Raw genomic sequence first — 25,250 nt, 5'->3', positions numbered from 1 at the left:
CAGGAATGGAGATGCTTCTTCCATCAAATTTGGACGTTGGCTTTGTGAAATCACCAAGCATTCTCCTTGCATTATTATTATTGGGTTCGGCTGCCATCTCCTTCTCTTGTTCGAAAATTTCTGAAAGATTGTTTCTGGATTGTTGTAATTTAGTTTCTCTTAGTTTCCTTTTCAGAGTCCTTTCAGGTTCAGGATCAATTTCAACAAGAGTGCCTTTTTTCCTGTATATGCTCATATGAAAGAGAAGAAAACAAGAAAAGAATAGGAATCCTTTATGTCACAGTATAGAGATTCCTTTATATTAGTAGAAAAAGAAGGGGGTAGAAGAAATAAAAGTGAAGAATCCAAACACAAGGGATATATTGGGTTCGGATTTTTAGATGAAGAGAGGTGAAGAGAAGTGTTAGTAAATAAATAATTCAATAGAATAAGAAAAGAGAAGGGAAATTTCGAAAATAATTTTTTTAAAAAGGGATTAGTGATTTTCGAAAATTAGAGATAAATGTAATTAAAATTAAAATATGAAACATTTAGTTAATTAAAAAGAATTTTTGAAAAAGAGAGAGATATTTTCGAAAATTGAAGAGGAAAAAGTAGTTAGGTTGTTTTGAAAAAGATAAGAAACAAACAAAAAGTTAGTTAGTTGATTGAAAAAGATTTGAAATCAAATTTTAAAAAGATAAGAAGATAAGAAGTTAGATAAGGTGTTTTGAAATCAAATTTTTGAAAAAGATAAAATTTTTGAAAAGGATAAGATAAAAAGTTAAGATAAAAATTTTAATAAAAAGATATTTTGAAAAAGATTTAATTTTTTAAAATGACTCAACTAACAAGAAACTACAAGATAAGATTCTAGAATTTAAAGATTGAACCTTTCTTAACAAGAAAGTAACAAACTTCAAATTTTTGAATCAATCACATTAATTGTTAGCATATTTTCGAAAATTTGATATAAAGATAAGAAAAAGATTTTGAAAATAATTTGAAAAATATTTTTGAAATTTTCGAAAATGATAAAAAAAATGAAAAAGATATGATTTTTGAAAAAGATTTTGAAAAGATAAGATTTTTAAAATTGAAAATTTGACTTGACTTGTAAGAAACAACTAATTTTGAAAATTTTTGACTAAGTCAACTCAAATTTTCGAAAATTATGAGAAAAACAAGGAAAAGATATATTTTTTTTTTATTTTTGAATTTTTAATTATGAGAGAGAAAAACAACAAAAATACTCAATGCATGAAATTTTTAGATCAAAACAATGAATACATGCAAGAATGCTATGAATGTCAAGATAAACATCAAGAACACTTTGAAGATCATGATGAACACCAAGAACATAATTTTGAAAAATTTTTGATGCAAAGAAAACATGCAAGACACCAAACTTAGAAATCTTTAATGCATGGACTCTAACAAACGAAAAATGCATATGAAAAACAACAAACAACACAAAACAAGAAATCATCAAGATCAAACAAGAACACTTGTCAAGAACAACTTGAAGATCATGAAGAACACTATGAATGCATGAGAGTTTTCAAAAAATGCAAGAAAAATTTTTTTAAAGCATGCAATTGACACCAAACTTAAAAATTGACTCAAGACTCAAACAAGAAACACAAAATATTTTTGATTTTTATGATTTTCTAATTTTTTTGGATTTTTATTAATTTTTTTTCGAAAATATTTTTTGGAAAAATGAAAAAGAATAGAAAAATTTTGAAAAAGTTTTTGAAAAGAAAATTACCTAATCTGAGCAACAAGATGAACCGTCAGTTGTCCATACTCGAACAATCCCCGGCAACTGCGCCAAAAACTTGGTGGACGAAATTGTGATCCTCTTTGTATTTGCATGAGATTTAAAAATTGGCTCTATTGGAATTTATGATCACAACTCCGTTCAACTAAACCAGCAAGTGTACTGGGTCATCCATGTAATACCTTACGTGAGTAAGGGTCGATCCCACAGAGATTATTGGTATGAAGCAAGCTATGGTCACCTTGTAAATCTCAGTTAGGCAGATTAAATGGTTATGGGTTTTTAAAATTAATAGTAAACAGAAAAAAAAAAGGGATAGAAATACTTATGTAAATCAATAGTAGGAATTTCAGATAGGCGTACGGAGATGCTGTGCTCCTCTCGAATCTCTACTTTCTTATTGGTTTCATCCAATCCTTCTTACTCCTTTCCATGGCAAGCTGTATGTAGGGCATCACCGTTGTCAATGGCTACATCCCATCCTCTCAATGAAAATGGTCCTATGCTCTGTCACAGCACGGCTAATCATCTGTCGGTTCTCAATCAGGTTGGAATAGAATCCCTTGATTCTTTTGCGTTTGTCATCACGCCCAGCCTTCAGGAGTTTGAAGCTCGTCACAGTCATTCAATCCCAGAATCCTACTCGGAATACCATAGACAAGGTTTAGACTTTCCGGATCCTCATGAATGCCGCCATCTATCTAACTTATACCACGAAGATTCTGTTGGGGAATCTAAGAGATATGTGCCCGGCCTAGAGTAGAACGGAAGTGGTTGTCAGTCACGCGCGTTCATAGGTGAGAATGATGATGAGTGTCACGGATCATCACATTCATCAAAGTTAAGTGTAACGTATATCTTGGAATAAGAATAAAAGAGAATTGAATAGAAAGTAATAGTAATTGTATTGAAACTTGAGGTACAGCAGAGCTCCACACCCTTAATCTATGGTGTGCAGAAACTCCACCGTTGAAAATACATAAGTGAAAGGTTCAGGCATGGCCGGATGGCCAGCCCCCATGGTCTAAGGACTAGGCATCCAGAGATGTTCCTTAGATCTAAAGTGATCAAAAGATGTCTAATACAATAGTTAAATGTCCTATATATACTAGACTAGCTACTAGGGTTTACATGAGTAAGTAATTGATGCATAAATCCACTTTTGGGGCCCACTTGGTGTATGTTTGGGCTGAGCTTGATCTATCCACGAGCTGAGGCTTTTCTTGGAGTTGAACTCCAAGTTATAACGTGTTTTGGGCGTTCAACTCCGGATTATGATGTTTTTCTGGCGTTTAACTCCAGACAGCAGCATGTACTTGGCGTTCAATGCCAAGTTACGTCGTCAATTTCCGAATAAATTATGAACTATTATATATTTCTGGAAAGCTCTGGATGTCTACTTTCCAACGCTGTTGAGAGCGCGCCATTTGGAGTTCTGTAGCTCCAGAAAATCCATTTCGAGTGCAGAGAGGTCAGATTCCAACATCATCAGCAGTCCTTTGTCAGCCTCCTATCAGAGTTTTGCTCAAGTCCCTCAATTTCAGCCAGAAATTACCTGAAATCACAGAAAAATACACAAACTCATAGTAAAGTCCAAAAATGTGAATTTAACATAAAAAACTAATGAAAACATCCCTAAAAGTAGCTTGAACTTACTAAAAACTACCTAAAAATAATGCCAAAAAGCGTATAAATTATCCGCTCATCACAACACCAAACTTAAATTGTTGCTTGTCCCCAAGCAACTGGAAATCAAATAGGATAAAAAGAAGAGAATATACTATAAATTCCAGAATATCAATGAATATTAATTATAATTAGATGAGCGGGACTTGTAGCTTTTTGCTTCTGAACAGTTTTGGCATCTCACTTTTTCCTTTGAAGTTTAGAATGATTGGCTTCTCTAGTGTTATTGACTTTCCTAGTTAAGCATGTTGATTCTTGAACACAGCTACTTATGAGTCTTGGCTGTGGCCCTAAGCACTTTGTTTTCCAGTATTACCACCGGATACATAAATGACACAGACACATAACTGGGTGAACCTTTTCACATTTTGACTCAGCTTTGCTAAAGTCCCCAGTTAGAGGTGTCCAGAGCTCTTGAGCACACTCCTTTTGCTTTGGATCACGACTTTAACCACTCAGTCTCAAGCTTTTCACTTGGACCTTTATGACACAAGCACATGGCTAGGGACAGCTTGATTTAGCCTCTTAGGCCTGGATTTTATTTCCTTGGGCCCTCCTATCCATTGATGCTCAAAGCCTTGGATCCTTTTTACCCTTGCCTTTTGGTTTTAAGGGCTATTGGCTTTTTCTGCTTGCTTTTTCTTTTTCTTTCTATTTTTTTTTTGCCATTTTTTTTTTTGCAAGCTTTTGCTTTTTCACTGCTTTTTCTTGCTTCAAGAATCAATTTCATGATTTTTCAGATCATCAATAACATTTCTCTTTGTTCATCATTCTTTCAAGAGCCAACAGTTTTAACATTCATAAACAACAAGATCAAAAATATGCACTGTTCAAACATTCATTCTGAAAACAAAAAGTATTGTCACCATATCAATATAATTAAATTAATTTCAAGGATAAATTCGAAATTCATGTACTTCTTGTTCTTTTGAATTAAAACATTTTTTTTCTTTAAGAGAGGTGAAGGATTCATGGAATTATTCATAACTTTAAGACATGGTTACTAACTACTAATGATCATGAAGTAGAGTCACAAAACATAGATAAACACAGCATAAAAACCGAAAAGCAGAAAGAAATAAGAACAAGGAATGAATCCACCTGAGTGAGGGTGGCCCCTTCTTGAAGGTCCAATGGTGCTTTTTGAGCTCCTTTATGTCTCTTCCCTGCTTCTGTTGCATGATTCCTAGTAATTTTGGTGTTCCTATCCTTAGTTGCTCCCAATAATTGTGTGGAGGACAATTTATCCCCTGAGGTATCTCAGGGATCTCTTGATTTGCAGTCAAATGTTCTACCACTGAGCTATAAACCCTTTACATGAGTCTTTCCATCTCCCATGACTCAGAGGTAGAAGCTTTTGTCTTCCCTTTTTTTTTAAGGTTTCTCTGGCCTTAGGTGCCATTAATGGTAATGGAAAAGCAAAAAAGCTATGCTTTTACCACACCAAACTTAAAATATTGCTCGCCCTCGAGCAAGAGAAGAAAGAATAGAAGAAGAAGAAGAAGAAGAAAATGGAGGAGAGTGAGGGGAGATAGATTCGGCTATATGGGTGGGAAAGAGAAGTTGAATTGTAAAGGTAGGTGGGGTGTATGGGGAAGAGTGGATAGATGTAAGTGGTGAATGAAAAACAGAATGGATGACCATGAATGGAGGGAGAAAGAGCGAGGTAGGTGGGGATCCTTTGAGGTCCACAGATCCTGAGGTGTCAAGGAATTTCATCCCTGCACCAAATAGGCATGTAAAATGCCTTTGCACACTATTCTGGCATTTAAACGCCGTGTGGTGCACATTCTGGGCGTTCAACGCCCATGTAAAGCATGTTTCTGGCGTTGAACGCCAGTTTCATGCTTGTTACTGGCGTTCAGCGCCAGCTCTTCTTCTCTAGGCACATTCCTGGCGTTCAGCGCCAAAATGTTGCTTGTTTCTGGCGTTCAGCGCCAGAATGATGCTCTGTTCTGGCGTTGAACGCCAGCCAGATGCATCTTACTGGCGTTGAACGCCAGCCTGTGCTTCCTCCAGGGTGTGATTTTTTTTCTTCTGCTGTTTTTGATTCTATTTTTAATTTTTATGATTTTTTCGTGACTCCTCATGATCATGTACCTAATAAAACACAAAATAACAATAATATAGAATAAAATAAAACTTAGATAAATAAAATTGGGTTGCCTCCCAACAAGCGCTTCTTTAATGTCAATAGCTTGACAGTGGCTCTCATGGAGCCACAAAGGTGATCAGGTCAATGTTGTATAGTCCCAACACCAAACTTAGAGTTTGGATATGGGGTCTTGACACCAAACTTAGAGTTTGGTTGTGGCCTCCCAACACCAAACTTAGAGTTTGACTGTGGGGGCTCTTCTTGACTCTGAACTGAGAGAAGTGATAGCCATAAACTTGATAGCTACGATTTTAGGAAATTGCACGATCGGCAAAAATTCCTTCCGGCAAGTGCACCAGTTATCGTCAAGTAAAAACTCACAATAGAGTGAGGTCGAATGCCACAAGGATTGGTTGAGTGAGCAATTCAGATTAGAAGTGTGTTCTAGTTGAGCGGAATCAAGATTTATATGAGAATTGCGGAATGTAAAATTGGCGGAAAACGTAAATGGCAAGAAATTGAAATTTGCGGAATCTTAAATTGCATGAATTAAAGAGCTAGAAGCTAAATTGCTGAAATTAAAAAGGGATCGGGGTGATTGCATGAATTTAATTGCAGAATGTAAAGAGAATGTGGTAGATCAGAAATGGGGAATTCATTGGGTTTCAGGAGATATTGAGATCTCCGAATCAAAACATTTTTATCCCTTCCTCAACCAATGCATTCATTGAATTTTTGCTTGGCAATCTTATATGATTGGATCCCAATCCCTTGGCTCACCAATTCTCTCTAAAAACAAACAAATTCCCAATCCCTTGGTTTAAATGTTCATAAGAAGAGATAATGCTCGATCTATGATTATACCACACAGTTTCATGAACCACAATTTGGTAGGATTACATGTCACAATATCCATCCAAACCCCAATCCAATTCACTGTGAGAAAGCTTCTCTAGCATGAATCCTCCATTCCTTTCCCAAGGTTCCGAAGGATTCCAATTATGGATAGTTTCTTTCCCAAGACAACTAACCAATGGAATTAGATCGAGAAGCTTTCTAACAAAATTCAAGAGAAAAGATTGAAGAAGAAGATAAAAACTATTATTGATTCATTGAATTACAATAGAGCTCCCTAACCCAATGAAAGGGGGTTTAGTGAGTCATAGCTCTGAATTCAATTACAAAAAGTCTGAAAACTAGAAAAAGGATCCAAAAGTTCTCTCCTTTTCCTCCAACTTAAATTCTATCCTATTTATACACTTTCTAAATTGAGCTTTTGTTGTGTTTCTTGGGCTTTGAGGCCTTTCCCTGATTTCCTTTTGCTTTGGGTTTATGATCCAAAATCCTGATGAAGCTGCTGATCCAATTCTGTAACATTCATTGAGCAAACTTAGTGATAATCAAGTAATGACACATGACTCAACAAATTGAAGTTCCAGACTCATCAATTCTTCAGGCCCAATCCCATAAACCATGATATTCAATTGGGTTTCATACCAGAGTATGTTTAAGTTAATGTTTGTGCTCAAATGCTAACTTAAACTGCAATATCTTTGGCCCAGAAACCTTTTCAATTAGTGGCGTTTAAGTTGCAGTTTAAGCTTAAACTGCAACTTAAACGTTGGACACTCATGGAGGTGATATAAGTCGAACACGTTTAAGCTTCAGTTTAAGGTTAAACTGAAGCTTAAACGTGGAAATGGAAGAAGGCAACCCTGGAGTGTGGAATTGTCGAACACGTTTAAGCTTCAGTTTAAGGTTAAACTGAAGCTTAAACGTGGAAATGGAGGAACGCCATCCTGGAGGGTAAAGGTCGAACACGTTTAAGCTCCAGTTTAAGCTTAAACTGGAGCTTAAACGTGAAATGCAAAACGCAACCCTGGAGGAGAATGGTCGAACACGTTTAAGCTCCAGTTTAAGGTTAAACTGGAGCTTAAACGTGGAAATGGCTCCCTGGTGCATTTCCCATTTCTGGCGTTTAACATCCAGTTTAAGGTTAAACTGGAGGTTAAACGCCACTTTCAGCCTTTCCTCAGCTTTCATGATTTTGGCGTTTAAGCTCCAGTTTAAGCTTAAACTGGAGCTTAAACTCCTCATGTGATATTCAAGCTTCCTTTATTGATTTTGTTGCTTCCTTGCCTAGCCTCTTCTTCCCTGAAATCATCCAAACAACTGCATCAAAGTCTTGCAAAATTTCATGAGAAATCTTTCATTCATAGCATTCAAGTAATATAACTAAAAACTCATGGAATTTGCATCAAAATCATACTGTTTGGATGGTTCATTGCTTTGTTATTCATTTAACCATTCTTGGTTACTTTAAGCTCAAGAAAATGCATAAAACAACTAAAACTAACAGAAAAATGCTAGTGAAACTAGCCTAAGATGCCTTGGCATCAAGAAGCTCTTCATGCTTACTCTCTTTTGTCACAGAGGGATGGCCATGTGCCTTAAACACAAGGTAGTCCCCATTCAATTGAAGGACTAGTTCACCTCTGTTGACATCTATCACAGCTCCTGCTGTGGCTAGGAAAGGTCTTCCAAGGATGATGCATTCATCATCTTCCTTCCTAGTGTCTAAGATTATGAAATCAGCAGGGATGTAAAGGCCTTCAACCTTTACTAACACGTCCTCTACTATTCCATAAGCTTGTCTCAATGACTTATCTGCCAATTGTAATGAGAACAAGGCAGGTTGTACCTCAATGATCCCCAGCTTCTCCATTACAGAGAGTGGCATAAGATTTATCCCTGACCCCAGATCACACAGAGCTTTTGCAAAGGTCATGGTGCCTATGGTACAAGGTATTAAGAACTTGCCAGGATCTTGTCTCTTTTGAGGTAAAGTTTTCTGAATCCAGGTATCTAGTTCATTAATGAGCAAGGGAGGTTCACTTTCCCAAGTCTCATTACCAAACAACTTGGCATTTAGCTTCATGATAGCTCCTAAATATTGAGCAACTTGCTCTCCAGTCACATCTTCATCCTCTTCAGAGGAAGAATAGTCTTCAGAGCTCATGAATGGCAGAAGGAGATTTAATGGAATCTCTATGGTCTCTGTATGAGCCTCAGATTCCTTTAGATCCTTAATAGGAAACTCCTTCTTTCTTGATGGACGTCCCAGGAGGTCTTCCTCACTAGGATTTTCATCCTCCTCCTCCCTTGTGCATTCGGCCATATTGATTATATCAATGGCCTTGCATTCTCCTTTTGGATTCTCTTCTGTATTGCTTGGGAGAATACTGGGAGGAGTTTCAATGACTTTCTTACTCAGCTGGCCCACTTGTGCCTCCAGGTTTCTGATGGAGGATCTTGTTTCACTCATGAAACTGAAAGTGGCTTTTGACAGATCAGAGACTATATTGGCTAAATTAGAAGTGTTTTGTTCAGAATTCTCTATCTGTTGCTGAGAAGATGATGGATATGGCTTGCTATTGCTCAGCCTATTGCGTCCACCATTGTTAAAGCCTTGTTGAGGCTTTTGTTGATCCTTCCATGAGAAATTTGGATGATTTCTCCATGATGAGTTATAGGTGTTTCCATAAGGTTCACCCATATAATTAACCTCTGCCATGGCAGGGTTCTCAGGATCATAAGCTTCTTCAGAAGCTGCCTCCTTAGTACTGTTGGATGCATGTTGCCATCCATTCAGACTTTGAGAGATCATGTTGACTTGCTGAGTCAACACTTTGTTCTGAGCCAATATGGCATTCAGAGCATCAATTTCAAGAACTCCTTTCTTCTGAGGTATCCCATTATTCACGGAATTCCTCTCAGAAGAGTACATGAATTGGTTATTTGCAACCATGTCAATTAGTTCTTGAGCCTCTTCAGGCGTTTTCTTTAGGTGAATAGATCCACCTGCAGAATGGTCCAATCACATTTTCAAAAATTCAGAGAGACCATAATAGAATATATCTAATATGGTTCATTCCGAAAACATGTCAGATGGACATCTTTTGGTCAGCTGCTTGTATCTTTCCCAAGCTTCATAGAGGGATTCACCATCATTTTGTTTGAAGGTTTGAACATCCACTCTCAACTTGCTCAGCTTTTGAGGAGGAAAGAATTTATCCAAGAAGGCAGTGACCAGCTTATCCCAGGAGTCCAGGCTATCCTTAGGTTGTGAATCCAACCATATTCTAGCTCTGTCTCTTACAGCAAAAGGGAAAAGCATGAGTCTGTAGACTTCAGGATCAACTCCATTCGTCTTTATAGTCTCACAGATCTGCAAGAACTCAGTTAAAAACTGATAAGGATCTTCAGATGGAAGTCCATAAATCTTGCAGTTTTGTTGCATTAAGGCAACTAGTTGAGGCTTAAGCTCAAAATTATTGGCTCCAATGGCAGGAATGGAGATGCTTCTTCCATCAAATTTGGACGTTGGCTTTGTGAAATCACCAAGCATTCTCCTTGCATTATTATTATTGGGTTCGGCTGCCATCTCCTTCTCTTGTTCGAAAATTTCTGAAAGGTTGTTTCTGGATTGTTGTAATTTAGTTTCTCTTAGTTTCCTTTTCAAAGTCCTTTCAGGTTCAGGATCAATTTCAACAAGAGTGCCTTTTTTCCTGTTCCTGCTCATATGAAAGAGAAGAAAATAAGAAAAGAAGAGGAATCCTCTATGTCACAGTATAGAGATTCCTTTATGTTAGTAGAAAAAGAAGGGGGTAGAAGAAATAAAAGTGAAGAATCCAAACACAAGGGATATATTGGGTTCGGATTTTTAGATGAAGAGAGGTGAAGAGAAGTGTTAGTAAATAAATAATTAAATAGAATAAGAAAAGAGAAGGGAAATTTCGAAAATAATTTTTTTAAAAAGGGATTAGTGATTTTCGAAAATTAGAGATAAATGTAATTAAAATTAAAATATGAAACATTTAGTTAATTAAAAAGAATTTTTGAAAAAGAGAGAGATATTTTCGAAAATTGAAGAGGGAAAAGTAGTTAGGTGGTTTTGAAAAAGATAAGAAACAAACAAAAAGTTAGTTAGTTGATTGAAAAAGATTTGAAATCAAATTTTAAAAAGATAAGAAGATAAGAAGTTAGATAAGGTATTTTGAAATCAAATTTTTGAAAAAGATAAAATTTTTGAAAAGGATAAGATAAAAAGATAAGATAAAAATTTTAATAAAAAGATATTTTGAAAAAGATTTAATTTTTTAAAATGACTTAACTAACAAGAAACTACAAGATAAGATTCTAGAATTTAAAGATTGAACCTTTCTTAACAAGAAAGTAACAAACTTCAAATTTTTGAATCAATCACATTAATTGTTAGCATATTTTCGAAAATTTGATATAAAGATAAGAAAAAGATTTTGAAAATAATTTGAAAAATATTTTTGAAATTTTCGAAAATGATAAAAAAAATGAAAAAGATATGATTTTTGAAAAAGATTTTGAAAAGATAAGTGATGTGCGGAAAACGATCCGACACAAAGCTCACCGGCAAGTGTACCGGGTCGCATCAAGTAATAATAACTCACATGAGTGAGGTTGATCCCACAGGGATTGAAGGATTGAGCAATTTTAGTTTAGTGGTTGATTTAGTCAAGCGAATCAAGTATTGGTTGAGTAATTTATGTTTAACAGGAAGTAAATAACAGTAAATGTAAAGGGGGAAGGGTAGAATTGCAGAAATTAAAGGAAACTGAAAGTAAAAGGACTGAATCTTAAAGAACAAGAAAGTAAATGACTGAAACTTAAAGTGCAAGAAATGTAAATTGCAGTAACTTAAATTGCAAGGAATATAAATTGCTTGAATGTAAAAGGGATTTGAGGACAGGGATTTCAGAATTTAAGCAAGAGAATGTGAATTGCAACAATCAATAGAGCAGAAATTGAATTAGAAGCAATTAAAATTCAAACAGTAAGGAAATTTAGTGCAGCAAAGGTTCACAGAAGAACTAAAAAGGAAATTGGGATCTCAGGACTCCAGAGACTAGGTAGCAAAGCCTAGATCTCAATTGCCTTCCCAGATCCAAGTTCACAAAGCAATTGACAAGAAATTGAAGAAGAAGCAGTAAAGGAAATTGAAATTGAATTTAATTGTGCAGAAAGGAATTAAAGAGATTTTGAATGGAGGTTGAGACAGAATTTCCTCAACTCTTCACACCCAAAACTCAAAACAAGAAAAATAAAAGTGCTCTAGCAAGAACGAGGAAGAAGAGAGATCAATTCTCCTCCCCAATTCTCTGAAATCTCAGTGAAGTCACCAAGAGAAGTTGCAGAGTTCAAAGCTCCAAAGGAAGTATGAAATGCAAAAATCAAGTAAAGGGTAAATGTCAAAAGTTCAAAAGTGAAAGTAAAGGTCCTAATTACATCAAACTAACTTCTATTTATACACTTTCTATTCTTGGATCTTGGGATTTGGATGGGCTTTTGACTTGGTGAAGAATTGAATTAAATTGGATTTTTAATTCAATTTTTGGCCCATGAGAAGTTGCTTCCAGGAGGCTGCCCTGCCCTTGTGGAGGGCAGGGCAGAATTTGGTGCTTGGTGCGTGCGTGGTGTGGCGTGGTGCAGGCTTGGTGCGCAGAATGCTGCCCTGCCCTCGCGGAGGGCAGGGCGGAAAAAGTTGGTGCGCCAAAATTGTGCTGTGGTGCGCTGTTGGTGCTGCCAGAATCATGCCTCGGTGCGCCAGAATCGTGCCTTGGTGCTGCCAGAATCGTGCCACAACAAAATGCTGCCCTGCCCTCGCGGAGGGCAGGGCAGTGTTCCCACTTTGACGTCCCGCGTTCGAAACATGGCTGGAACGCACGCTACTCATTTCCCTTGGCTTTCTTGGCACCATAATCAAGCTTAGTTCCTTGCTTCTTCCTTTTTCCGTGTTCGACTCTTGTGGCATGCAATGGAGACATTTTCCTTTAATTTTCGTCCCTTGGTGAGCCCGATACTGCCCTTGTGGAGGGCAGGGCAAGGTTTTGTTCCTCTTGATTCCAAGGCACAGATTTGTGCTCTGCCCTTGTAGTGGGCAGGGCAGAGTTGCCTTTCATGCTTGGTTCCCTTATGTTGCCCTCCTAGAGGGCAGTGTGCCCTTGTGGAGGGCAATGTTTGCCCTTCCTCATGTTGTGCGCCACACTTCTTCTCTCTTTGACCACACTTTCTTTTCCTTGGGCCACACTTCCTTAGGCCATGCTTTTCCTTTTTTTTCTTTTCTTCACCTACAATAAACCAAAACAACCACTCAAAGTATCACTAAATTCAAGAGGCTTATAAATCAATTAAAAATCAATTAAATTTAGCTTAAACCTCATGAGTTAACATTAATTTCATGGTGGTTGTTTGATTTAAAGAAGTTATGCATTTTCACTCCAAATCACTTACTTAGGATGCAAGAAAGTGTATAAATGCTAATAAAACAAGTGAAATTAGCTTGAAAAATGGGTATATGATGACTTGTCATCACAACACCAAACTTAAATCTTGCTTGTCCCCAAGCAAGCATCAAAACTAAGAGAAATTGGAATGAATAAGAAAAGAACACATATCCTTATTAGGCATATAACAGAACTTGATCTATGGGGTCTTTATGCAGACAATGATAACTCAAGTTATTGTTTGCTGTTACATAGTATACATTTTTCATCAAAGGTTTGCTAAACTTGCTGTTATAAGACTTACTCTTTAATCACTCCCTTGCTAACTTTTCTTTCTTATAATGCTTAACAAGCTTATTCTTTTGGAGGTTTGGTGTCAAATGTTGCAGTAGTAGCCTTTGGCTTTATTTGTTTCTTTCTTTTACTCAACATCTTTCCACCACAGACACATGGCTCATTAATTCTTCCTAGGATCATTGATGCCCAGCATCTCTTTGGATAACTAAATGTTTTGTATCTAAGTTGCTCTTTATTGTGGACTTTCAATTGGTCATCCCAAATCAGTTGATCTAAGTGACCGGGTTTTAAAATACCCCTTAGAATTTACTCATCCAAGCATATCTTAGTACAAGAACACCACAGGCATGTGTCCTAGGGTCCAAGCTATTGGTGTCCAACCTTTAATTTTTTTTTGCTTTTCTTGCCACTTTGGCTTTTTCTTCTCCCTTTTCTTTCTGTTTTTGTTCCCAAGGGCTTTTTATTCATTGATAAAGGTCTTTATAACAGCAAGCTAACTCACACTTGAATGAGAATGAGATTATGCAACAATTATTTCATGAGTCATGCATTTAATCAAACATATATACCACCATTAACTTCCATTCTTACTTATGCAACATTGGATATTTCACTTTTCAATTCAAACCAAATCTCTTTTATTCAAGCATATGGGAAACAAAACAAAATTAAAGCTAAGTGATGAATGACAAGCATTATGCAAATTATCATACTTGATCAAACAACTTCACTTGCAACTAGATAAACACTTTAGCAAGATATATAATGGTTCCCATGTTCAAAACAATTCACAGCAGTAAGGATTAAGTTTAGATACAACCTTTGAAGTTGCAGACCTTTGATTCTTCCTTCTGTTGTGTTTTTTTTTTGGTTAAGATGCACAATATCTTCAATTGTTGACTCATGTCCTGTATAATTCTCAAAGTTGCTTGCTTCTCAAGCCCTTAAGTGTATGGTTAGTATGCATAAATTGAGTGTGGCTCTTGGATTTATTTTGGTGTGTGAACACCAAACTTAATTGTTTGCCACTGTCTCAGATGCAACAAGTTAACCATATTTGAAACCCTGTGTCCTTGCTAAAGGTTATGGAATCAAAGCTAGAAAGCAGTTAAATAGTTGAATAATTTGTCTGATTGCTTGGAGCTATCGTTGTGCAGGAAGTGAGAATGTGCTTTCAAGTGAGATTTTTTTTTTTGGTGGAACACCAAACTTAGAATCCTTCATTCTACCTTAAATTGTTTTGGTGTGCAACACCAAACTTAGCTCCTTGCAATGCATACCAATTATTCAACATCTTTATTGAAAAAGCTATGAAAAGAAAACTACCTCAGGTTGAGTTGCCTCCCAACAAACGCTTCTTTATTGTCACTAGCTTGACATCTTATCCTTTGATCATGGGGGTTGAAAATCATAGTGCCTCAGCTTTTCACCTCTTATTGTGAACTTCCTTCCAGTCTCCTCTTTGATGATCTCTAGGTGTTCAAGTGAAAGGACCCGGTTCATAGTGTAGTATTCAGATAATTGTGGAGACACCTTCATTGGTTGGGTGTTTAACACCACTTTATCCCCTGGTGAAAAGCTGATGAGCGGATAATTTATACGCTTTTTGGCATTGTTTTTAGTATGTTTCTAGTAAGATTTAGTTAGTTTTTAGTATATTTTTATTAGTTTTTAGTTAAAATTCACTTTTCTGGACTTTACTATGAGTTTGTGTGTTTTTCTATGATTTCAGGTATTTTCTGGCTGAAATTGAGGGACCTGAGCAAACATCTGATTCAGAGACTGAAAAGGACTGCAGATGCTGTTGGATTCTGACCTCCCTGCACTCGAAGTGGATTTTCTGGAGCTACAGAAGCCCAATTGGCGCGTTCTCAACGGCGTTGGAAAGTAGACATCCTGGGCTTTCCAGCAATATATGATAGTCCATACTTTGCCCAAGATTTGATGGCCCAAACCGGCGTTCAAAGTCACCCTCAGAATTCCCAGCGTTAAACGCCGAAACTGGCACAAGAATGGGCGTTAAACGCCCAAACTGGCACCAAAACTGGCGTTTAACTCCAAGAAGAGTCTCTACACGAAAAATGCTTCATTGCTCAGCCCAAGCACACACCAAGTGGGCCCAGAAGTGGATTTTTATGTCATTTACTCATCTTTGTAATCCTTAGGCTACTAGTTCCCTATAAGTAGGACCTTTTACTATTGTATTTATAATCTGGAGATCTTTGAATCTTTTGATCACTGGGGGCTGGCCTCTCGGCCATGCCTAGACCTTGTTCTTATGTATTTTCAATGGTGGAGTTTCTACACACCATAGATTAAGGTGTGGAGCTCTGCTGTACCTCGAGTATTAATGCAATTACTATTGTTCTTCTATTCAATTCCGCTTGTTCTTGTTCCAAGATATCACTTGTTCTTCAACTTGATGAATGTGATGATCCGTGACAATCATCATCATTCTCACCTATGAACGTGTGACTGACAACCACCTCCGTTCTACCTTCGATTGGGTGAATATCTCTTGGATTCCTGATACACGATGCATGGTTGATCGCCTGACAACCGAGTGCTCGCCTGACAAATGAGCCAGCCATTCCGTGAGATCAGAGTCTTCATGGTATAGGCAAGAACTGATGGCGGCATTCAAGAGAATCCGGAAGGTCTAACCTTGTCTGTGGTATTCTGAGTAGGATTCAATGATTGAATGACTGTGACGTGCTTCAAACTCCTGAGGGCGGGGCGTTAGTGACAGACGCAAAAGAATCACTGGATTCTATTCCGGCCTGATCAAGAACCGACAGATGGATAGCCGTGCCGTGACAGGGTGCGTTGAACATTTCCACTGAGAGGATGGGAGGTAGCCACTGACAACGGTGAAACCCTTGCACAAGCTTGCCATGGAAAGGAGTAAGAAGGATTGGATGAAGACAGTAGGAAAGCAGAGAGACGGAAGGGACAAGCATCTTCATACGCTTATCTGAAGCTCTCACCAATGATATACATAAGTATCTCTATCCTTATTTTTATGTTTTATTCATATATCATCTATACCCATTTGAGTCTGCCTGACTAAGATTTACAAGGTGACCATAGCTTGCTTCATACCAACAATCTCCGTGGGATCGACCCTTACTCGCGTAAGGTTTATTACTTGGACGACCCAGTGCACTTGCTGGTTTGTTGTGCGAAGCTGTGTTTATGCCATGGTATTGAGCACCAAGTTTTTGGGGCCATTACTAGGGATTATTTGAGTTGTGAAAAGTAGTGATCACAATTTCGCACACCAAGTTTTTGGCGCCGTTGCCGGGGATTGTTTTGTGTATGGACAACTGACGGTTCATCTTGTTGCTTAGATTAGGTACTTTTCAGAGTTCTTAAGAATGAATTCTAGTGTTTCATGATGATCTGTTGAAGTCTGGCTGGCTGTCAAGCCATGTCTAATCTTATTGGACCGAGGTTTCAACTGATCATCACAAGAGCTTGTTGATTTCTATCAATCTTGCTATTGGAGCAATGATCTGCTAAGGCTTGGCTGGCCATTGGCCATGTCTAGTGTTTTGGACCGAAGCTTTCTTTGAAAGCTTGGCTGGCTGTGAAGCCATGTCTAATTCCTGGACCGGAGTCTTAGACTAGCATTGCAATGATTCCTGGAATCCAAATTAAGAATTCTGAAACTTTTATTTTCTATTTCCATATAATTTTCGAAAAAGCACAAAAAAAATTACAAAACCAAAAAAAACCAAAAAAAAATTTATGTTTCTTGTTTGGGTCTAGTGTCTAATTTTAAGTTTGGTGTCTTGCATGCATTCTTTATTTGATCTTGGTTCTATTTTCAAGTCAATAGTACAGGGAACTAAAGATTCAGAACATGCAGCAGAGGAATTACACAGAAAAAGCTGGGCGTTCAAAACGCCCAGTGAAGAAGGACAGACTGGCGTTTAAACGCCAGCCAGGGTGCCTGGTTGGGCGTTTAACGCCCAAAAAGGTAGTGCATTGGGCGTTAAACGCCAGAATGTGCACCATTCTGGGCGTTTAACGCCAGGATGGCACTAGGGGGAGGATTTTGTTTTCAAATCAATTTTTTCCAAGTTTTCAAAGTTTTTCAAAATCAAATCTTTTCCAAATCATATCTTTTCAATCAAATGTTTTCAAAATCAATTTCTTTCCTTTTTCAAAGATACTTGCTAACAATTAATGATTTGATTCAACATTTCAAATATGTTGCCTTTTCTGTTGAGAGAGGTTTAATGTTTGAATCATATCTTTTCTTGTTAGGCAAGTCATTAATTTTTAAAATCAAATCATTTTTTTAAAATTGTTTTCAAACCATAACTTTTTAATCATATCTTTTTAATCACATCTTTTTCAAAACAGTTTTTAATCATATCTTTTTGATTTCTAATTTCAAAATCTTTTTAAAAAATTACTTGATCTCTTTCTCACTCTTGATTTTCGAAAATCAATTAAAGTTTTTCAAAATGTTTTCAAAATCTTTCACTTATTTTTCGAAAATTTCTTCCTCTCTTCTCACATCCTTCTAATTATGGAGTACCACTCCTTCTCAATGCACAATTCGAACTCTATCTGATTAAGTTCGAATTCTTCTACCTTTTCCTTCTAATTTTCTTCTTCTCTGACACCTCAAGGAATCTCTATACTGTGACATAGAGGATTCCACATTTTCTTGTTCTTTTCTCTTTCATATGAGCAGGAACAAAGACAAAAGCATTCTTGTTGAAGCTAACCCTGAACCTGAAAGGACCTTGAAGCGAAAGCTAAGAGAAGCTAAGGCACAACTCTCTGTAGAGGACCTAACAGAAATCTTCAAAGAAGAAGACATGGCAGCCGAAAACAACAACAATGCAAACAATGCAAGGAAGGTGCTGGGTGACTTTACTGCACCTACTCCCGACTTCTATGGGAGAAGCATCTCTATCCCTGCCATTGGAGCAAACAACTTTGAGCTTAAGCCTCAATTAGTTTCTCTAATGCAACAGAATTGCAAGTTCCATGGACTTCCATTGGAAGATCCGCATCAGTTCTTAGCTGAATTCTTGCAAATATGTGACACTGTCAAGACTAATGGGGTTGACCCTGAGGTCTACAGACTTATGCTATTCCCTTTTGCTGTAAGAGACAGAGCTAGGACATGGTTGGACTCACAACCTAAAGAAAGCCTGGACTCATGGGAAAAGCTAGTCAATGCCTTCTTGGCAAAGTTCTTTCCACCTCAAAAATTGAGTAAGCTTAGAGTGAAAGTCCAAACCTTCAGACAGAAGGATGGAGAATCCCTCTATGAAGCTTGGAAAAGATACAAACAATTGATCAGAAAATGTCCTTCTGACATGCTTTCTGAATGGAGCATCATAGGTATTTTCTATGATGGTCTCTCTGAACTATCCAAGATGTCTTTGGATAGCTCTGCTGGAGGATCTCTTCATCTGAAGAAGATGCCTACAGAAGCTCAAGAGCTAATTGAAATGGTTGCAAATAACCAATTCATGTACACTTCTGAAAGGAATCCTGTGAACAATGGGACTAATCAGAAGAAAGGAGTTTTTGAGATTGATACTCTGAATGCCATTCTGGCTCAGAACAAGATATTTACTCAACAAGTCAATTTGATTTCTCAAAGTCTGTCTGGAATGCAAAATGCACCAAGCAGTACTAAGGATGCTTCATCTGAAGAAGAAGCCTATGATCCTGAGAACCCTTCAATGGAAGAGGTGAATTACCTAGGAGAACCCTATGGAAACACCTATAATTCTTCATGGAGAAATCATCCAAATTTCTCATAGAAGAATCAAGAGAGTCCTCAACAAGGTTTCAATAATAATAATGGTGGAAGAAACAGGTTTAGCAATGGCAAGCCTTTTCCATCATCTTCTCAGCAACAGACAGAGAGTTCTAAGCAGAACACCTCTGACTTAGCAACCATGGTCTCTGATCTAATCAAAACCACTCAAAGTTTCATGAATGAAACAAGATCCTCCATTAGAAATTTGGAGGCACAAGTGGGACAGCTGAGCAAGAAAGTTACTAAACTCCCTCCTAGTACTCTTCCAAGCAATACAGAAGAAAATCCAAAAGGAGAGTGCAAGGCCATCAACATGGCCGAATGTGGAGAGGAGGAAGAGGCAGTGAACGCCACTGAGGAAGACCTCAATGGGCGTGCACTGACCTCCAATGAGTTCCCTGATGAGGAACCATGGGAATCTGAGGCTCAAAATGAGACCATAGAGATTCCATTGGACCTACTTCTGCCTTTCATGAGCTCTGATGAGTATTCCTCCTCTGAAGAGGATGAGTATGTCACTGAAGAGCAAGTTGCTAAATACCTTGGAGCAATCATGAAGCTAAATGACAAGTTATTTGGAAATGAGACTTGGGAGGATGAACCCCCTTTGCTCACCAAAGAATTGGATGACTTGTCTAGGCAGAAATTACCTCAAAAGAGGCAGGACCCTGGGAAGTTCTCCATACCTTGTACCATAGGCACCATGACCTTCAAGAAGGCTCTGTGTGACTTAGGGTCAAGTGTAAACCTCATGCCTCTCTCTGTAATGGAGAAGCTAGGGATCTTTGAGGTACAAGCTGCAAGAATCTCACTAGAAATGGCAGATAATTCAAGGAAACAAGCTTATGGACTGGTAGAGGATGTTTTGGTGAAGATTGAAGACCATTACATCCCTGCTGATTTTATAGTCCTAGAGACTGGGAAGTGCATGGATGAATCTATCATCCTTGGCAGACCCTTCCTAGCCACAGCAAAGGCTGTGATTGACGTTGATGGAGGTGAACTGATCATTCAAGTGAATGAAGAATCCTTTGTGTTTAAGGCTCAAGGATATCCCTCTGTCACCATGGAGAGGAAGCATGAAGAGCTTCTCTCAATTCAGAGTCAAACAGAGCCCCCACAGTCAAACTCTAAGTTTGGTGTTGGGAGGCCACAACCAAACTCTAAGTTTGGTGTTGAAACCCCACATTCAAACTCTGAGTTTGGTGTTGGGAGGTTCCAACATTGCCCTGAGAAAATGTGAGGCTCCATGAGAGCCCTCTGTCAAGCTACTGACATTAAAGAAGCGCTTGTTGGGAGGCAACCCAATGTCATATTTTATCTATTTTCTTTTGTTATTTTATGTTTTCTGTAGGTTGATGATCATGAGAAGTCACAAAATCAATTGAAAAAGCAAAAACAGAATGAAAAACAGGAAGAAAAACAGCACACTCTGGAGGAAGAACCTACTGGCGTTTAAACGCCAGTAAGGCTAGCAGATGGGCGTTTAACGCCCAGTCTGGCACCATTCTGTGCGTTTAACGCCAGAAAGGGGCACCAGACTGGCGTTAAACGCCAGGAAAGGGCAAGAACCTGGCGTTAAACGCCAGAAATGGGCACCAGCTCGGCGTTTAACGCCAGAATTGGCTAAAAATGCAATTTTGCATGCCATTTGGTGCAGGGATGATTTTTCCTTGACACCTCAGGATCTGTGGACCCCACAGGATCCCCACCAACCCTACCACTCTCTCTCTTCTTCCCCATTCACCAATCACCTCAATACCTCTTCCTCAAAAACCCCTCACCTATCAAATCCCATCTTTCTCTTCACCACTCACATCCATCCTTCATAAACCCCCACCTACCTCACCCTTCAAATTCAAACCACCTTCCCTCCCAAACCCACCCATACATGACCGAACCATGAGCCCCCCCTCTCCTATATAAACCCTTCTTCACTCCTTCATTTTTACACAACCTAACCACCACTTCTCCCCCTCTTTGGTCGAACACAAAAGCCATTCCCTTCTTCCTCATTTCTTCTTCTTCTACTATTTTTTTTTCTTCTTTTGCTCGAGGACGAGCAAACCTTTTAAGTTTGGTGTGGTAAAAGCATTGCTTTTTGTTTTTCCATAACCATTTATGGCATCCAAGGCTGGAGAAACCTCTAAAAAGAGGAAAGGGAAGGCAAAAGCTTCCACCTCCGAGTCATGGGAGATGGAGAGATTCATCTCAAGGGTGCATCAAGACCACTTCTATGAAGTTGTGGCCTTGAAGAAGGTGATCCCCGAGGTCCCTTTTTCACTCAAAAAGAGTGAATATCCGGAGATCCGACATGAGATCCGAATAAGAGGTTGGGAAGTTCTTACCAACCCCATTCAACAAGTCAGAATCTTAATGGTTCAAGAGTTCTATGCCAATGCATGGATCACCAAAAGCCATCATCAAAGTGTGAACCCGGATCCAAAGAATTGGCTTACTATGGTTCGGGAGAAATACTTGGATTTTAGTCCGGAAAATGTGAGGTTGGCATTCAACTTACCCATGATGCAAGGAGATGAACATCCTTACACTAGAAGGGTCAACTTTGATCAAAGGTTGGACCAAGTCCTCACTGACATTTGTGAAGAGGGCGCCCAATGGAAGAGAGATTCAAGAGGGAAGCCGGTTCAATTGAGAAGGCATGACCTCAAGCCCGTGGCTAGAGGATGGTTGGAGTTTATCCAACGCTCAATCATTCCCACTAGCAACCGGTCCGAAGTTACTCTAGACCGAGCCATCATGATCCATAGCATCATGATTGGAGAAGAAGTGGAAGTTCATGAGGTTATAGCCCAAGAACTCTATAAGGTGGCGGACAAGTCCTCTACCTTAGCAAGGTTAGTCTTTCCTCATCTCATTTGTCACCTCTGTTATTCAATAGGACTTGACATAGAGGGAGACATCCCCATTGATGAGGACAAGCCCATTACTAAGAAGAGGATGGAGCAAACAAGAGACCCCTCTCATCATGAGATCCCTGAGATGCCTCAAGGGATGCACTTTCCTCCACAAGACTATTGGGAGCAACTGAACAGCTCCCTAGGAGAATTGAGTTCCAACATGGGACAACTAAGGGTGGAGCACCAAGAACATTCCATCCTCCTCCATGAAATTAGAGAAGATCAAAGAATCATGAGAGAGGAGCAATAAAGACAAGGAAGAGACATTGAGGAGCTCAAGCACTCCATAAGGCCTTCAAGAGGAAGAACAAGCCGCCATCACTAAGGTGGACCCGTTCTTTAATCTCCTTGTTCTTTATTTTTCCTGTTTTTCGAATTTTAGTGCTTATGTTATCTATGTTTGTGTCTTGTGATCATTAGTGTCTATGCCTTAAAGTTATGAATGTCCTATGAATCCATCACCCTTCTTAAATAAACAATGTTCTTAATTGAAAAAGGAGAAGAATTGCATGAATTTTGAATTTTATAACAGATTAATTATTTTGATGTGGTGGCAACACTTTTGTTTTCTGAATGTATGCTTAAACAGTGCATATGTCTTTTGAATTTGTGGTTCATGAATGTTGGCTCTTGAAAGAATGATGAAAAAGGAGACATGTTACTGATGATCTGAAAAATCATCAAAATGATTCTTGAAGCAAGAAAAAGCAGTGAATACAAAAAAAAAAGAAGGAGAAAAACGAAAAAAAAAAGAAAGAGAAAAAGAAAGAAAAAAAGAAAGAAATAAAGTTGTGATCCAAGGCAAAAAGAGTGTGCTTAAGAACCCTGGACACCTCTAATTGGGGACTCTAGCAAAGCTGAGTCACAATCTGAAAAGGTTCACCCAATTATGTGTCTGTGGCATGTATGTATCCGGTGGTAATACTGGAAGACAGAGTGCTTTGGGCCACGGCCAAGACTCATAAAGTAGCTGTGTTCAAGAATCATCATACTTAACTAGGAGAATCAATAACACTATCTGGATTCTGAGTTCCTAAAGAAGCCAATCATTCTGAATTTCAAAGGATAGAGTGAGATGCCAAAACTGTTCAGAGGCAAAAAGCTAAAAGCCCCGCTCATCTAATTAATACTGATCTTCATAGATGTTTTTGGAATTCATTGCATATTCTCTTCTTTTTATCTTATTTGATTTTCAGTTGCTTGGAGACAAGCAACAATTTAACTTTGGTGTTGTGATGAGCGGATAATTTATACGCTTTTTGGCATTGTTTTTAGTATGTTTCTAGTAAGATTTAGTTAGTTTTTAGTATATTTTTATTAGTTTTTAGTTAAAATTCACTTTTCTGGACTTTACTATGAGTTTGTGTGTTTTTCTGTGATTTCAGGTATTTTCTGGCTGAAATTGAGGGACCTGAGCAAAAATCTGATTCAGAGACTGAAAAGGACTGGAGATGCTGTTGGATTCTGACCTCCCTGCACTCGTATTGGATTTTCTGGAGCTACAGAAGCCCATTTGGCGCGCTCTCAACGGCGTTGGAAAGTAGACATTCTGGGCTTTCCAGCAATATATGATAGTCTATACTTTGCCCAAGATTTGATGGCCCAAACCGGCGTTCAAAGTCACCCTCAGAATTCCCAGCGTTAAACGCCGGAACTGGCACAAGAATGGGAGTTAAACGCCCAAACTGGCACCAAAACTGGCGTTTAACTCCAAGAAGAGTCTCTACACGAAAAATGCTTCATTGCTCAGCCCAAGCACACACCAAGTGGGCCCGGAAGTGGATTTTTATGTCATTTACTCATCTTTGTAATCCTTGGGCTACTAGTTCCCTATAAGTAGGACCTTTTACTATTGTATTTATAATCTGGAGATCTTTGAATCTTTTGATCACTGGGGGCTGGCCTCTCGGCCATGCCTAGACCTTGTTCTTATGTATTTTCAACGGTGGAGTTTCTACACACCATAGATTAAGGTGTGGAGCTCTGCTGTACCTCGAGTATTAATGCAATTACTATTGTTCTTCTATTCAATTCCGCTTGTTCTTGTTCCAAGATATCACTTGTTCTTCAACTTGATGAATGTGATGATCCGTGACAATCATCATCATTCTCACCTATGAACGTGTGACTGACAACCACCTCTGTTCTTCCTTCGATTGGGTGAATATCTCTTGGATTCCTGATACACGATGCATGGTTGATCGCCTGACAACCGAGTGCTCGCCTGACAAACGAGCCAGCCATTCTGTGAGATCAGAGTCTTCGTGGTATAGGCAAGAACTGATGGCGGCATTCAAGAGAATCCGGAAGGTCTAACCTTGTCTGTGGTATTCTGAGTAGGATTCAATGATTGAATGACTGTGACGTGCTTCAAACTCCTGAGGGCAGGGCGTTAGTGACAGACGCAAAAGAATCACTGGATTCTATTCCGGCCTGATCGAGAACCGACAGATGGATAGCCGTGCCGTGACAGGGTGCGTTGAACATTTCCACTGAGAGGATGGGAGGTAGCCACTGACAACGGTGAAACGCTTGCATAAGCTTGCCATGGAAAGGAGTAAGAAGGATTGGATGAAGACAGTAGGAAAGCAGAGAGACGGAAGGGACAAGCATCTTCATACGCTTATCTGAAGCTCTCACCAATGATATACATAAGTATCTCTATCCTTATCTTTATGTTTTATTCATATATCATCTATACCCATTTGAGTCTGCCTTACTAAGATTTACAAGGTGACCATAGCTTGCTTCATACCAACAATCTCCGTGGGATCGACCCTTACTCGCGTAAGGTTTATTACTTGGACGACCCAGTGCACTTGCTGGTTAGTTGTGCGAAGCTGTGTTTATGCCATGGTATTGAGCACCAAGTTTTTGGGGCCATTACTAGGGATTATTTGAGTTGTGAAAAGTAGTGATCACAATTTCGCACACCAAAAGCCTTCAGTAGGGATTTTCTTATTTCTCCACCCTCTTGGCCTCTTCTTCTTTTCTTTCTCAAGAGATACTCCCTGCCTTGGTGGTTCTTTATCTGGGATGCTGAATTTCTCATCTGGGGGTTTTGGATCTAATTCCTCCTTGATTTTTTTGGTCTGTTGCACCATCTCTACTTCTTTGAAGCATGGATTTGGAAGTCTTGGAGTTAACTCATTGAATGCCTCTTTTAAGCTTTGATCCCTGGCTTTATCCTCTGTACAATCTTCTTCTTGAGTGGGTTCATGCAAGGTTTTAAAAACATGGAATGCTAGATGTTCATCATGCACTCTTAGCAATAATTCCCCTTTTTCCACATCTATCAATGCTCTGCCCGTAGCTAGGAAAGGCCTTCCCAGGATGATGGGAGTGTCAGGGTCCTCTTCTATATCTGAGATAACAA

The 25,250-nt window shown here is 38.6% G+C and overlaps 1 non-coding gene across 1 annotated transcript; it reads right to left on the bottom strand.

Annotated features, from left to right (window-relative positions):
- Nucleotides 1–18,399: 18,399 nt before the first annotated feature.
- On the bottom strand, nucleotides 18,400–18,507 carry LOC130972226 (small nucleolar RNA R71). Its single transcript, XR_009083418.1, has one exon. It is a non-coding gene; the product is annotated as a small nucleolar RNA R71 (small nucleolar RNA).
- Nucleotides 18,508–25,250: the final 6,743 nt, after the last annotated feature.

Source organism: Arachis stenosperma, chromosome 3 (genome assembly GCF_014773155.1).
Source record: "Arachis stenosperma cultivar V10309 chromosome 3, arast.V10309.gnm1.PFL2, whole genome shotgun sequence".
Taxonomy (NCBI): Eukaryota; Viridiplantae; Streptophyta; class Magnoliopsida; order Fabales; family Fabaceae; genus Arachis; species Arachis stenosperma.
This window is presented reverse-complemented; position numbering and strand designations above follow the sequence as displayed.